Source organism: Lemur catta, chromosome 5 (genome assembly GCF_020740605.2).
Source record: "Lemur catta isolate mLemCat1 chromosome 5, mLemCat1.pri, whole genome shotgun sequence".
NCBI classification, from domain to species: domain Eukaryota; kingdom Metazoa; phylum Chordata; class Mammalia; order Primates; family Lemuridae; genus Lemur; species Lemur catta.
The window spans coordinates 40,488,796-40,504,515 of NC_059132.1; the positions used below are offsets into that span (position 1 = coordinate 40,488,796).

Here is a 15,720-nt window from a genome sequence, read left to right on the forward strand (position 1 = left end):
TCCTACCACACTAGTCCAAGATGCTGCCTTCGCTTGCCTGGCTTGTCACGTGGACCTCCTTAGTGATCACCCTCGTCCACTTGTCCCCACAGCCCATTGTCTGCAGAATTCTTAGTGTAAGCTTTAGGCTCACATATACCACACACACGTACATGCACATGCACAGACATACCCCCATACACACACATACACACATCCATACACACACATACACACTCATACACCGCCATACACACATCCATGCACACACACTCATACCCCCATACACACACACATACACCCCCATACACACACACTCATACACCCCCATACACACATCCATGCACACATTCATACACCCCCATACACACATCCATACACACACACATACACCCCCATACACATCCATACACACACTCATACACCCCCATACACACATCCATAAACACACACTCATATACTCCCATACACACATCTATACACACACTCATATACCTCCATACATCCATGCACACACACTCATACACCCCCATACACACATCCATGCACACACTCATACACCCCCATACACACATCCATACACACACTCATACACCCCATACACACACTCATACACCCCCATACACACATCCATACACACACTCATATACCCCCATACACACATCCATACACACACTCATACACCCCCATGCACGCATCCATACACACACTCATGCACCCCCATACACACATCCATACACACACTCATACACCCCCATACACACATCCATGCACCCCCATACACACATCCATACACACACTCACACACCTCCATACACACATCCGTATACACTCATACAACCCCATACACACATCACACACACTCATACACCCCCATACACACACTCAACCCCCATACACACATCCATACACACTCATACACCCCCATACACACACTCATACACCCCCATACACACATACACCCCTATACACACATCCATGCACACACTCATACACCCCCATACACACATCCATGCACCCCCATACACACATCCATACACACACTCATACACCTCCATACATACATCCGTACACACTCATACACCCCCATACACACACTCATACACCCCCATACACACATCCATACACACTCATACACCCCCATACACACACTCAACCCCCATACACACTCATACACCCCCATACACTCATACACCGCCATACACACATACACTCCTATACACACACTCATACACCCCCATACATACATCCATGCACACACTCATACACCCCTATACACATCCATACACACACTCATACACCCCCATACACACATCCATACACACACTCATACACCCCCATACACACATCCATACACAGACTCATACACCCCCATACACATACTCATACACCCCCATACACACACTCATACACCCGCATACACACATCCATACACACACTCATACACCCCATACACACATCCATACACACACTCATACACCCCCATACACACACTCATACACCCCCATACACACATCCATACACACACTCATACACCCCCATACACACATCCATACACACACTCATACACCCCCATACACACATCCATACACACACTCATACACCCCCATACACACATCCATACACACACTCATACACCCCCATACACACATCCATACACACACTCATACACCCCCATACACACATCCATACACACACTCATACACCCCCATACACACATCCATACACACACTCATACACCCCCATACACACATCCATACACACACTCATACACCCCATGCACACATCCATACACACACTCATACACCCCTATACACACACTCATACACCCCCATACACACATCCATACACACACTCATACACCCCCATACACACATCCATACACACACTCATACACCCCCATACACACACTCATACACCCCCATACACACATCCATACACACACTCATACACCCCCATACACACATCCATACACACACTCATACACCCCCATACACACATCCATACACACACTCATACACCCCCATACACACATCCATACACACACTCATACACCCCCATACACACATCCATACACACACTCATACACCCCATGCACACATCCATACACACACTCATACACCCCTATACACACATCCATACACAGACTCATACACCCCCATACACACATCCATACACACACTCATACACCCCCATACACACATCCATGCACATACCCTATACACACACACATCTGCTCATTGCTGCCCTTGAGGCTTATTAATTCCTCCAAGGTTTCTCGTGGCTCCTAGGAAATGCCCAGAATCCTTGAGCTGGTCTGCAAGGTGTGGCACGTGGCTCTGCCTTCTCTTTGGGCTTTTCTAGCAACTTCTCCCCTCTGAGTCTGTGCCCGGCGGTGCCTGACTTCGTCCCTCCTGCCAAGGCCCACATGTCCTGGTGCAGGCTGAGGCCAAGGCCGCCCCTCGGGCAGGAGTGCGGTTTTGCTTTGTTACCGCCTTACCCTTCGCACACCCTCCTCCAAGCCACTTGGTTAAAGAAGCCTCCCCTACCCCTTGGACTAGTTTGGAGCCCCTGTCCCACACCCTGCCTTTCTCCTGATTTTAAAAAAATCTGTGGCTGATGCAGGAGGATCACTTGAGCCCAGGGGTTGGAGGCTGCAGAGCACCGTGATCGCACCTGTGAATAGCCACTGCACCCCAGCCCAGGCGACGGCGAGACCCCGCCTCTAAAGGAAATCTCTGTGGAGCTTTATTTATACAAGAAATACATGAGGACATCTCACAGACGTTTCAAACGCTGGGGTGATCTGGTAACGGCAGTTTCCCTCAGACCGACCGGGCTCCGTGAGAGCAGAGGGCACGTCAGTGGGAGGCAGCGCCCGCTGCACTGGGCACTCTCTAAGTCCTGGGAGGCAGGGCTGCACCGCCTGCCCGCAGCCCCGGATGGCAGGCGGCAGAGTTTGGCTGTCAGCGAGAGGGCAGCATCGCTGCACGTGGGCGTGCGTTTCCACGAGCCGCGTGCCTTCTGACCACCTGACCTTTCCAGGGATTTTTTTATTGCTCCCTGGTTTCTCTTCCGCTCCTGTGCTTGCGGAACCAGCCCGCCTCTTGATCGGGATTGCAGGTTTGGGAGGCCAGGTGGGGCCAGGCCGGCCCAGGAGAAATGTCCCAGACGGGCTCTCCCTTCTCCTGCCTGATGACTCGCTGCTCCGGTAACCCCTGCTCCTCCCTGGCTCTGTGGGCCGCGGCAGCCTGCGCCCTCCAGAGCCTCATCCCGGGGTCCTTGGGGTTGCTGGACTCCAGCACAACCCCCCTGAGGAGGAAGTCCCACATCCTCCCTCAGCAACCCTGCAGTGTTGGAGGGTGGGTTCTCTAACCTGCTAGAGGGCCTTGCCCCTTCCTGTGTGGGTGAGAGGATGCGAAGTTCAAGGGGAAGACTTCTCTCCACCCTCCAGGTTCCTAAAGGCCCATGGCCCTGACAGTCAGTACTGCCACCGTGGCTCGCCTACACCGAGGACATTGATTTCTGCCTACAAAGCACACCGTTAGCAATTGGAGGGCTGGGGTCTCAGCTCCCACAGGACAGGCACCCTGCTACATTGACTGCCAGTTTTTAACATCTTATTGCTGAAAAACTTAAAGGTATAATAACCACGGCATCAGCAGGGCAGTGGGGATTGCTATTGAAAAAGAAAAGGGAGCCGGGTGTGGTGGCTCACGCCTGTAATCCCAGCAGTTTGGGAGGCCGAGGTGGGAGGGTCGCTTGAGGCCAGGAGTTGGAAACCAGCCCGGGCAAAAAAGCGAGATGCTGTCTCTACAAAAAATAAGAAAAAGAAAGGAAAGAAGAAAAGAGGAATGAAGGAGAGGGAGGAAGAAACAGGAAAGAAGGAAGGGAGGAAGAGAAAGGAAATAACTAAAGAAAAAAAATAAAGGAAAGAAAAAAAAGAAATAAAGAAAAGAAGAGAAGGAAGGAAGGGATGGACAGAGGGAGGGAAAGAAAAGAAAGAAGAAAGGAAATGACTGCAGCCGAGTCTACAGTCACATCTTGGTTATGTGAAGTTAGGTCCCAGAGCCTCCTTCGGGCGGAGGTTGATAAAAAGAGGAAAGAGCCCATGTTGCTCAATGTGAGAAAGCACCAGGAATTTTAGAGAAGTTCCCAGCAGCAGCGTGAGCATGCGACTGCTGCTCACAGCCAGGGGACAGGAAAGGGTGGCAACGGGGATGTAGAAGAAAGCCAGCACGGGAGCAGTTCAGCGGTGGGGACGATGTGGGAACCTTGGGACAGCCAGGCTGCCTGCCCTCTGACGGACGTTTGTCACGTGCTCCAGACCACTTGGATCACACCAGTGCCGGGTGCCTTGCCTCAGGGTGGCATCAACTGCCGCAGAACTGCTGAGCACGGCCTGGCTGCAAACGACAAGCGCTCCCAACACAGCGGGACCTTTGGCCAGGCGATTCCGTCCACAGAAATAGGTTCCAGGGAAACACAGAGACAGTGAAAGTAATTTTGTAATGAAGTGTTTCATTTTTTATCAAATCTGGTTATAACAGTGAGAAGCAGCAGCTAATGTTTATTGGATGCTTACTATGTGCCAGGGGCTGATATAAATTCTTTATGTGTATTATTAGCTCATTTAATCCTCCTAACAGCCTTGTGGGCAAGAACTATGCTATCTCCACTTTACAGATGAGGAAACTGAGGCAGTTAGGTGAAGACACTTGTACCATGGTCACAGCAAGAGAGGGGCAGATGTGGGGTTTGAACCCAGAGCACCTGGTTTCTCTGAAGCAACCAATGTGCTGATGAAGCACCCTGGCCACCCACTGAACTGTAAATGGCAGATATTAGGGACAGTCACCCATGCCTGTCCCACATCTATTTCTGCCCCTTCTCATGACAACATCCTGGTTTTCCTTTGGGGACCACGCTCCTTCCCCAAGCCACGTGGCTTTCATGGGTGGCCCCTCCTCTGTTCCCAGGAGCCGTGCCGGCAGACCCGGCCAATCAGTGGCCCGTGGGCCAGCAGCAGAAGGGCCAGGCAAAGAGAATAAACTTGGGGATCAACTGGACGTGTCGGGAAAGGGAAACCTGTTCTTGCTTCTGGACTTGGAACTGTGACAATGTTACGTTGGCTGGGGCCGTGCACGACACAGCGCTGGCCTGCAAACAGAGCCCACAGTGAGGGAAGTTTATCCAAGCCACACAGAGGGACAACTTCCTAGTGACTTCCTTTGAACACCTGGCTCCATCCTTGCCTGACGCTGGAATTTTATTCTTCAGCTCTTCGGTTAGGTGAGGCAACACGCTGCCTTCTTTGCTTAAGTGGTTTGAGTTAAGTTTACATCGGGTACAAGGAAAGAATCCTAAATAACCCAACAAGCATGGCTACTGTCTACCTGGAAATATGAGGTACTCCAGTGAAAACAAAACATAAATTAATTCTGGAACTTGACCATATTATAATAATATAAAAATACTCATAGAAGGTATGCAAAAAATAGAACAAAATTTGTAGTATAATTTATTAAATTCTTTTTCTCACAAAATAGGTTGTCTTAGTGTCTAATAAACAAAGGAGGAGGAGGAAAAGGTGAAGGAAAAGCTGCCACCGAGGGGAACTGACGAGGCAGCAGAGGCTGCTTCTGAGTCCAGGCCCAGCTCTGCCAGTAACGCACTCGCCCTGAACAAGCGCACCAACCTCTTTGGGTCTCAGCTTCCCCGTCTGTGAAATAAGGGGACTCTGGCCTTACATAGGTCCCCACCTGATGTGCAGGATGCCAGTATGTCCCCAGTTCTGTCACATGTAATCTTCCCCTTGACATCCCAGGAGCAGTTTGGAATCCTGTCTGGAATCCCAGTAGTCCCGTGCCGCTCCTGACCCAGGGTGTGTCTCCCCGCAAGCCTGATTCCTGCTTGCCTCCCACCGGTTCTTTCCTTCTGCAAAGTGGGACTGATGTGCTGAAACCTATTAATAAAACCATCTAGTTATGTGTTTCATTAAAATGTATCAAGGACAAAGTTTATCAGGAATCAGATCATGTGTCTGCTTGAACTGATTTAAATTCTTGAATCACTGATGGAAGGTTTGTGTTTTGTGATGATTTCTCCCAGCATGAGCTGGTAGTTTGTAAGAAGGTTTTGTTAGTATCTCTATTTTACAGATGGGTAAACTGAGGCTTAGAGAATTGAAGTAACTTGACCAGGGTTCTACCCCTACAAGTGGCAGAGTTGAAACTAAACCCAAGGCAGCCTTTTCCAGAGCTTGTACTCTGAACCTCTCAGGGTAAGGACCTTGTCAGAGGGAACTGGAGCAGCACTGAACAAAAGACATTTTAAAGAAATGACCCTCAAGGACACTACAGGAGAGTTCGCAGTGAAAATAGAAGAAATCTGAGCTGGGCTCCCTGGCTCAAAAAGGCCTAATGTTTTGTGAATCAGAGATTCTCTTGCTAAGTGTTTGGTTCAGGTAAAAAATGCTACACAGACTTGCATTTCCTGCTCTGTGGCAGACAAGACATTTTAAAAAGCCCTCCTGCAGCAAAACTTCTCTATGCCAGAAGATAAATACAACAGATGTACTTTTAAATGCATTACTAAGATCACAAGAAACTAAGGGAGATATCCAAGCATATCACCCGCAACCCCTCACCCCACAAAAACAACAAGAACAAAAAACTAGTTGCTGATAGCAGCATGGTAAGCAGGTGAGAAACCCAGGCTGCCTCAGGATGAAATACTGATGCCTCTGACCTGGCAAAAGGGAGCAAGAGAGCCGAGCTCTGGTGTGTGCAATGTGGGCAGCTGAATCAGGACCCTGCGTAAAGGGGCCGCACCCTAGTGAAAAGGTAGGTAGAAAAACATACCTGCCCTTAAAGGGAGATAGGTATCCTACCTCCTTCTCAGCTCTGGGTAGGTAAAAACCACCTCTCCCGTACCATAGGATCTTGGATTGGAATTTATTCTACCCACATCTACAAAGTCAGGTGAAATCTAAAGAAATTAAGTGACCTCAAATGATAGAAATCTTTGGTGTAGGAAAAAGTAAACATAAATTCTCTCTGGAGAACATTATCTCATGCCTGTCAGAATTTCCCCTGAGTAAGATCAGCCTAATATATGCCCTCCAAAATTACCAAACACATGAGGAAACAAAATGTTATGACTGAAAATAAATAACACTAAGAAATAGATTCAATTGCCCATGAGCTTCAATATTTGCATTATAAGATATGTTCACACAAAATAATCATGAATAAAATGTTTAAAGAAATAAAGACATTCAAGTGAACAGACGTGAAAAATAATATAATAGAACTGAAATATGCAAACATTGAAATTAAAGACTCAATAAATAAGTAAATTAGACAGATGAAGAGAGAATTAGTGAAATGAAAGATAGATCTGAACAAATAAGGAATGAAATGAAAAGGATAACAGATTAGGAGGCATGGAGAATAGAGTTAAAAGACCTATTATATTTTTAATATAATTCTTATATGATAATTTCTAGAATGAGAAAATGGGAAAGTATCATATTTCAAAAAAGACCAGAGTTGGGAATTTCCCAGGATTTATAGAAGATATCATTATTCAGGTTTAATAAGTGCCACATATCTCAAAAAGGATTAAAAAAACCAAAACGAATATCCAGACATAGCATATCAAAACTATTTGCCACAAAAGAAAAATGGAAAGGACAGACAAATCACCTATAAAGGAGCAACAACTTGAATGACAACAGATTTCTCAATAGCAATAGTGAAAATCAGAAAACAGTGAAATAGCATCACCAACATGTTGTGGAAAAGATAACTATAAATCCAGACCTCTCTTTCAATTATTAGAGTAAATAAAGACATTTCACAAAACCAAACACTACAGTTTGCTATGAAAAGTCATTACTAAAGGAATTTCTAAAATTTGTATTTCTTTTAGAAGGGCAGTGATTCCAGAAGAAAGGAAGATCTAAAATGCAAGAGGAAATGGGGAACAAGGAAAATGGTGTATGTGAGTGAACCCAAACAATGACTAAGACAGTAGTAACAATACAGTCGAATTCACAAGCTTCAAAACCAGATGTTATTAGAACTATAATCCTGGGCAAAAATAACTTAAAACATAGTGGGTATAATCTAAATTAAAACAGCCAGTTCTTACTTTTTTCCAAGGAGGATAAATTTAGTGATTAACTTTAGATTTTTAAGTGATGTATGTGTATTCGAATTCTAGGATAAGTGGGTTTTTTTCAATAAGCGTTAAAATAATGGAAATTGAGGGTCAAATTAGTAGAGGGAAAAAATGGAGTGAGAAAAATACAATCATCCAAAAGAAGATAAGAATGGAGAAAAAATAAATAGTATTAATAAAAACAGGACAAATTAAGGATATAGAATATGATGGTGCAACAAATCCTCATTATCTGTAATCACAAAAAAGGTAAGGAATAAAAATATCAGTTAAAAGCCAGAATCAGAGTGTATAAAATTAAATTTAGCTATGCGCAGTGTATAAGTGATGTATCTGCAACGCACACGGCGGGGTAAGGGTGAAAGAAGACAGGCTGCCACGCGAACACTGACTCAGAAGCAGGCAGGACGGCTGCATCAACATCCAACAGAAACAGACAGTAGAACAAAATCTATGATTAGGGATAGGGAATGTCTCTGCGTAATGATGAAAGTTTCAATTCAATATGAAGTTATAGTGATTCCAAACTTGTATGTATCTAATGAACAGCTTTAAACTGTGTAAAGCAAACACTGAATTATGAAAAGTAATCAACAAATCCACTATCAGAGTGGGAGATTTCAGCACACATATCTTAGTAAGTGAAAGTCAAACAGACAAAATTAAAAGAACAAATAGTTGAACAAAATTGATTTAATAGATATAGAAAAATCACCATGCCCAGCAGTCTAGATGGTTCCAAGCATTAGTGATTACCCCATGTGGTTCAATAGGAGAGCTCACACACTGCTGGTGGGTAGTGTACATTAGTGAACATGAGTACACTTTCCAAAAACTTAACTGTAAAATTGAGCATTTACACATCTTACTATCCCTCAAAATAATAATTAACTACAATATACAAGACAAGATGTGTATATTTCATAATTATTAATATAAAATTGAGTACAAAAAAAAACACCAGGTCACAGAATGTCACTTAGACTAAGTATAAACACATGCCAAATAAAAAGTCACTCTGGGATACATACTCATGTGGTAAAATAATCATTAAATATTCAGAATAGTGATGTGATAGGAGGAGACACATAGGTCTTTAATACTATTATTAATGTTCTATGTCTTAAGCCAGGTGGTGGATACTCAAGTATTCATTTCACTGTCCTTTAAGTCATATTTATATAAGGTTTTTGTTTTTGTTTTTTTTTGAGACAGAGTCTTGCTTTGTTGCCCAGGCTAGAGTGAGTGCCGTCAGCCTAGCTCACAGCAACCTCAAACTCCTGGGCTTAAGCGATCCTCCTGCCTCAGCCTCCCGAGTAGCTGGGACTACAGGCATGCACCACCATGCCTGGCTAATATTTTCTATATATTTTTAGTTGTCCAGATAATTTCTTTCTATTTTTAGTAGAGACAGGGTTTCGCTCTTGCTCAGGCTGGTCTCGAACTCCTGACCTCGAGCAATCCTCCTGCCTTGACCTCCCAGAGTGCTAGGATTACAGGCATGAGCCACTGTACCTGGCCTTATATAAGGTTTACTTTTATATATGTGAATCGTTTGTGATAAGAGTAATAATAATAAAATAAATCTAGATATGTATTGTTTTTAAAAACTCTCTTGATGTCAACCACCGAGACAGGGAGCTCTGTCTTGGGGACAGTGGCTGAGTTAAAAGGGCGGCACCTTCAGAGTACACAGAGGGGCCGCCTGGGGGGTAGGGGCCCTGAACCATCAAGGGCATGCCCACCCCAGCAGATGCTTGTTCATGAGGCTGTGCAGGACATAAACTCAACAGTGACTCCAAAACAGCAGGATCAAAAGCACTGGTGTTAGTGGATAGATCAGATTTTTCCACTTTGCCCAACTCTCAAAATTTGAAACCAAAATCCCTAAGAACACCCCCAGAGTTCTTGTGCAATTTAGGGTAGAAGGGGGGAGCCCAGCTAAAGGGCATTTAGGGACCCACAGGATTAACTGGACGAAAACAAAGGCTTTGATCCCCAAGCTGGTGTGATGGATGGCTGCAGGTGCATTTGCTATTGGGCTGTCATGAATGTGCCACTGCGCATGCACAGGCTGTAGGTGGCAGCAGAGCCCTGTGACACTCTCACTGACCCATCCCAGTGACGCTGGCTCCTCCCTGGGGGTTGAGATCACACCTCTCCCAGACCAAAGTACACCTTGGGAGAAAGGGATCATGGCTGGCAGATAATCCAGAGCTATCAGGGTCTCCTCCTTTTTGTTCAAATTGGAGCCATAAATAAAATCGTCTTCAGGAAAAAACATAAAGCTAATTTTCCAAGACATGAAACATGGGCTTTGGAGACTAGAATAAAAACCTTAAGAAAAACATTCTTGATTCTCAACTCCTATTCTTGCTAGAATGACCTGAAACAGATTATTTTTGCATTGTGTACAATATTGCCTCTGTAGTAGGGCCTGAGCAGGTGGTTCAAAATTCAGAATTTATCTTTGCAATTTCCAGAATTATCCTTGCAAAATCCAGAATTTATCCTTGCAATTGCAGTTGCCCTGGCTCACACTCCAGCGTTCAGTCTTGTGTGCCCCCTCGCTGGCACAGAGGGTGTTTGCCATTTTGTCTTCCGGAAGGACAATGCTCTTAGAGGAGTTCCGAAATCATGAGGCTCCACACCAGGGGCAGGTGAGATGCCCACATAATTGAAGCCTGTGAGATGTCACCAGTTCCAATTTCTCCCAGTTACCTGTGTCACTACCCAAAGTGGATGGGTCTCAGGCTCTAGGGATCCTAAGCTAGCTCTTTCTGCTTTGGGTTAAGTATCAAATTCCTATGGGCTTGGAGGAGAAGAAAACATAAACATTCTTACAACCAGACTGATATTTTTCAGGGTGTGACCATTGCTGAGAGCCAAAGTCAGCACTCCTGTGGATTCAAGGCACAGCATGAATTATTATTATTATTCTCATGAGGACTGGCTAAAACCCCTCACCTAGAATAGCTTAATTATAGCAGTCTTTTTATAAAGTTCGGCTGTTTTGTTTTGAGAGGACACGATTTATTCCATCTTGTTTTCCAACCCTGCATATTGTAAAATCGGGTGAAAGTAAACCTCATCAATTACCCCTTAAAACATGTAAAATGATCACTATTTTAAAAGATGACGTACTAAAAATCTTATTTCTCCACTTCAAATAAGCTGATGTACTTAAATATTTGCTAATGATTTTCTTCTTCCTTGAATTATGACCAAGAGGAATTCCCTCCCCCCTGAAAGATTTTTTTCTTTCTCTGATTTAGGTGAGAAAGTGCTCATTGTCCATGCACACCAAGACCCAGGTCTTTCAAGAGTTGCTTGAAGAACATGGCGGTGGATGGGCTGAGCAAACGGCACTGCACAGTCACCAAGTCTGACTGAAACACTGCGGACTTTGAGGCAAAGGCCACAAGGAAAGACATCACTGGTGAGTTACTGGATCAATGTTCCAATCTATTCTTTAGAGATTTCCTTTCTTTCTTCATAAGAAATTATCCAACTATGGCCACATATTGAATGGCAGAACAAGAGCCCAAAATGGGGGTTTAGAGAAAGGAACCAATGGTACCTCTTAACATTTCAGAGTTATAAACATACACCCACAGTCCAAGGGCAGATAAACGAATGCTTTCAGCCACTGCTCAGAAGGTATCAGCCAAGCTTACGGGCCACAGATGGATTTTCAACATTACTGGAATATAGAAATCTCATTTGGCCCAAAATTTTGCATTGGTTCCGTTTGCCTTTCTCAAGATTCTCTCAATGGCTAGTATGGATTTCTTAATAAAGCGTCTTAGTTCTGGCTGCTATAAAAAATGCCATACTACAAGCCTCCACTTCTAAATTTGGCTGGCTTTTTAAAAAATGCCATCGATGGGGTGGCTTATAAACAACAAAAAGTTATTTCCTATGGTGCTGCGGTCTGAGAGTCTGAGATCAGGGTGCCAGAAGGGTCAGGGTCCGCGAGGGCTTTCTTCCAGATTGTGCACTGCCAGCTGCTCCTTGCATCTCACACGGCGGAGAGAGGGTGCAGTATCTCCCTGGGGCCTGTTTTATGAGGGCACGAATCCCATTCCTGAGGGCTCCACCCTCATGTCCTAATCACCTCCCAAAGACCCACCTCCTAAGACCATCACACCAGGAGTTAGGATTTCAATTTATGTATTTTGGGGGGACACAAACATTCAGTACATAACACAGAGTAAGTGCACACAAAATTTTTGTTGATTGGCTGATACAGAATTATCTGATATCATTAGCTAATGGGTTGCAGGTATCTACTGAAGGCAATCAATCACACTGACAGACTTTCTCACAAACACGTTACCTCGTACACCATTGTTCTCTCCTTCTCTCTTTTACCCAAAAAATAGTAGGTTAAATTTTTTTTTAACGAAGAAGACAAAGTAAATATTGAAAAATTTATGATATCAGGACAGATTCTAATTTTTCTCCCTAGAGAAAAACCAATATTTGTAAACTTAGACCAATACAATATCGCTTAACAGTTCTGATCTCTGAAGCTGTACAGATTTGGGTGAAGTCCCATTTTTGCTACTTACTGTGTGACATTAGGCAAGTCACCTATCCTCCCAGTGCCTCAGTTTCTTCATCTGTAAAATGGAGGTAACAGTGACATCACAGGGGTTGTGTGTATTACTTCGCAATGTCAAATATCAAAGATGCTGAGTGCAGTGTCCTGCCTGGCACATAATATGAGTGCAATAAACAGTAACTCATTAACTTCGGAGGCCACATTCATGGGAATAAATCACACAGTCCTCCTTCTTGCGAGAGTCACCCTCCAGCTTTCTCGTCTCTGGGGTGGTCATCCTGTTGACGCTGTCCCTGTGCCATCGGTCCTGGCCAGCCTTGCCTTCCTCCCATTACCAGCCCCTGAGTGTGAGTCCTTGTCGTCTCTTGCCTGGAGTGTCCCAACTGTGAGTCATTATGTCTAAGTGTTCTCAGCCTCTTTTTCCACAAAAGAATTGCATCTTTACCTTGGAGCTTTCCACCAGCCTTCATGCAGAGCATAGACTTTGCCAGGCAAGTTCCCAGTTTCTGTGGTGCCAAGAAAAGAAAACAGGAAGAGGAAAAATGGGCCAAATGGGCGGAGGGTAAGCATAATTGGGTTTGGAGTGTGAGAGGCTCCACAGAGAAGTCAGCAGACACACACTCCAAATGCTAGTCCAGATACGACGGATACAGGAATAAATACGGTAGGCGGGGTCGCCACTCTCCAACTGCTCACATTCAGGGAATGTGGACAGCTGCTAAGATGTGTTGCTTCATGCTTTGAATTGTATTCCCTTTACAGGTTTTGGAAGCACACAGAAAGACTGGAGTTACTTTTTCATAATTTCTAGTTGTTGTGTTTTGTTCCTTAGAGGTGAGACTGTGATGAAGCTGTGTCTTTGTCTATTTTGTGGTGCTGTAGCAGAATACCGGAGGCTGGGTGGATTTATAAAGAACAGAGATTTATTTCTCACAGTTCTGAAGTCTGGAAAGTCCAAGATCAAGGGGTCAGCATCTGTGCGGGACTTCTTGCTGCATCATGACACGGCAGAAGGCAGAATGGCGAAGAGAAGGAGACGGAGAGCAAGCTGTGTAGTGAGCCCACTCCTACAGTAATGACGTTCATCCCTCCGTGCAGGTGGCACCTCCATGACCCAGACACCTCCCTTTCGGCCCCACCTCTCTACACCACCACATTAGGGCTCAAATTTCCAACACATGTACGTTGGGGGACACATTCAAACCACAGCAGGCTGGGTCACGTGGTGTCCTGCAATGTTTTATTATTATATGGTCATCTCCCAACTGGTTGCCTAACCTCCAACCTTGTCTTTTTTTACATTTCCACAAAAGGATCTCGCCAAAACACAAACCTAAGAATGCTCTAAGTTAACCTTCCAGCTTAAACACTTTCACTGTTGTGCACTGCTTCCAGAGTAGAGTCCACATTTCTTGGCATAGCAAGAAAGACGTTTTGAGACATGGTCCCACCTACCCTCTACTGTGCTTTCTTGTCGAGGCTCTCCACCCTTGCCTTGGCTACCCCGTCTCTGCCACGCTCCAGCCCTGGCCCACACAATGCTCACACTCCAGCAGGGAACTCTCAAACCAGTAGAATGCTTCATCCACAATGACCTAGCTCCTCTCACCTCTCAGATTCCTGTCTGGAAAATCCTAGGCATCCTTCAAAATTCAGTTCAAGAATGTCCTGTCTGGGAAGTCTTCCTAAGCCCCCAAATGGAGCTAGTCTGTTCACCTCGCTGATGCCACTTTCCATATCCATTAAATACCCGTATGGTTGCATTGTATTGATTATTGACTGTGAATGACTCTGGCTGAATCTTCTGTTGTCCAAGGTTGCTTGGACAGATGTAGCTGGCTGTGTAGGTAGCCCCTTGTCCCCACACTGCTCCATCTATTTTGATTCCTTTTTACCCCTCTGTTCCCCCTAATATACTGTGCATATCATGAAAATGGGGAACAGTGCTGGAAACCCCATGGTCCTGGCACATACTAGAACCTCAGTGAACACATGTGGAATTGAAGAGGCAAGATCATTCCCTCCCTGTCCGCCAGGCCTGATCCCTGACTTGCTTGGGCTGCCCTGCCCACTGGGCATGGGGCTGAGAATGCCCAGGTGTGGCACTTCCTCCCCAGGTACTCACTGTGGTCCTGGGTTCTTCAGTTGAGCGGAATGCACATGAAGGATTCTGAGAAGAGGTCTCTGACCAGAGATATAACTGAGGAGCAGGAGAAGGTTCAGGAAGCTGATCTAGTGATATTTTAGGGGAGGTTTCCTCTCTCCTATCAGATATATTTAATATTTCTAAGTATCAGATAAGCCAGGTATCTTCAGGTTCCCGTTGTAGCGTAAGAACCACACATATACTGAGTGAAGCACATCGAGAAATGGTGCTCACCAATCTGTTTCCGTTCATGAAACGAGACTACTGTAGGCAGTACCACAGGACCACGAATTCTAAATTCCGAGTCTCCCAGCTGAATACAGCTACAGGGCTGTTTGTCCAGCGTGGTGGCTCACGGACAGCCTCTTTGTGTCCACCCTGCTCCTTCCCTGGTCCAGGCTGCAGGCCCGCTGGGACCTGGCATTGCTAAGAGAAGATCATCAAGGCCCTTTGGGCTTGACACAAGCCATGCTCCTGCCAAGTCTCCAGATTTAAGGAAAGTCTTCATTGTCTTCCTGATGATTATCACAGCCTCCTTTTTTCAAAAAACATAGTTAACAAATTGACAAGTGGCCCGAGGAAGTCAATACCTTCCCGAGGGGTTGATTCCAATCACTCGACTTGGCTGGCTCCGAATCTCCCGTGTATATCCTCCGGCATGCTTGGCATTCTGGGTGTAAACCCGAAGGCAGGGCTGCCCAGGGCTCTCTGGAGTCTGAGCTGACCCAGAGTGGCGCTCGCTGACAGCCCTGACTGCCTTGCTTGTGCGTCCTGGGGGCTGGCGCACGGCTGGAGCTGGACCCGGGGAGCTGGACCAGGTGAGTCGGGCTGTGCATTTGCC

General features: G+C 45.5%; 1 long non-coding RNA gene across 1 annotated transcript; it reads left to right on the forward strand.

Moving 5' to 3' along the window:
- Window positions 1-12,998: 12,998 nt before the first annotated feature.
- LOC123638906 lies at window positions 12,999-14,501 on the forward strand. The gene is made up of 2 exons (XR_006735507.1): window positions 12,999-13,118; window positions 13,566-14,501. It is a non-coding gene; the product is annotated as an uncharacterized LOC123638906 (long non-coding RNA).
- Window positions 14,502-15,720: the final 1,219 nt, after the last annotated feature.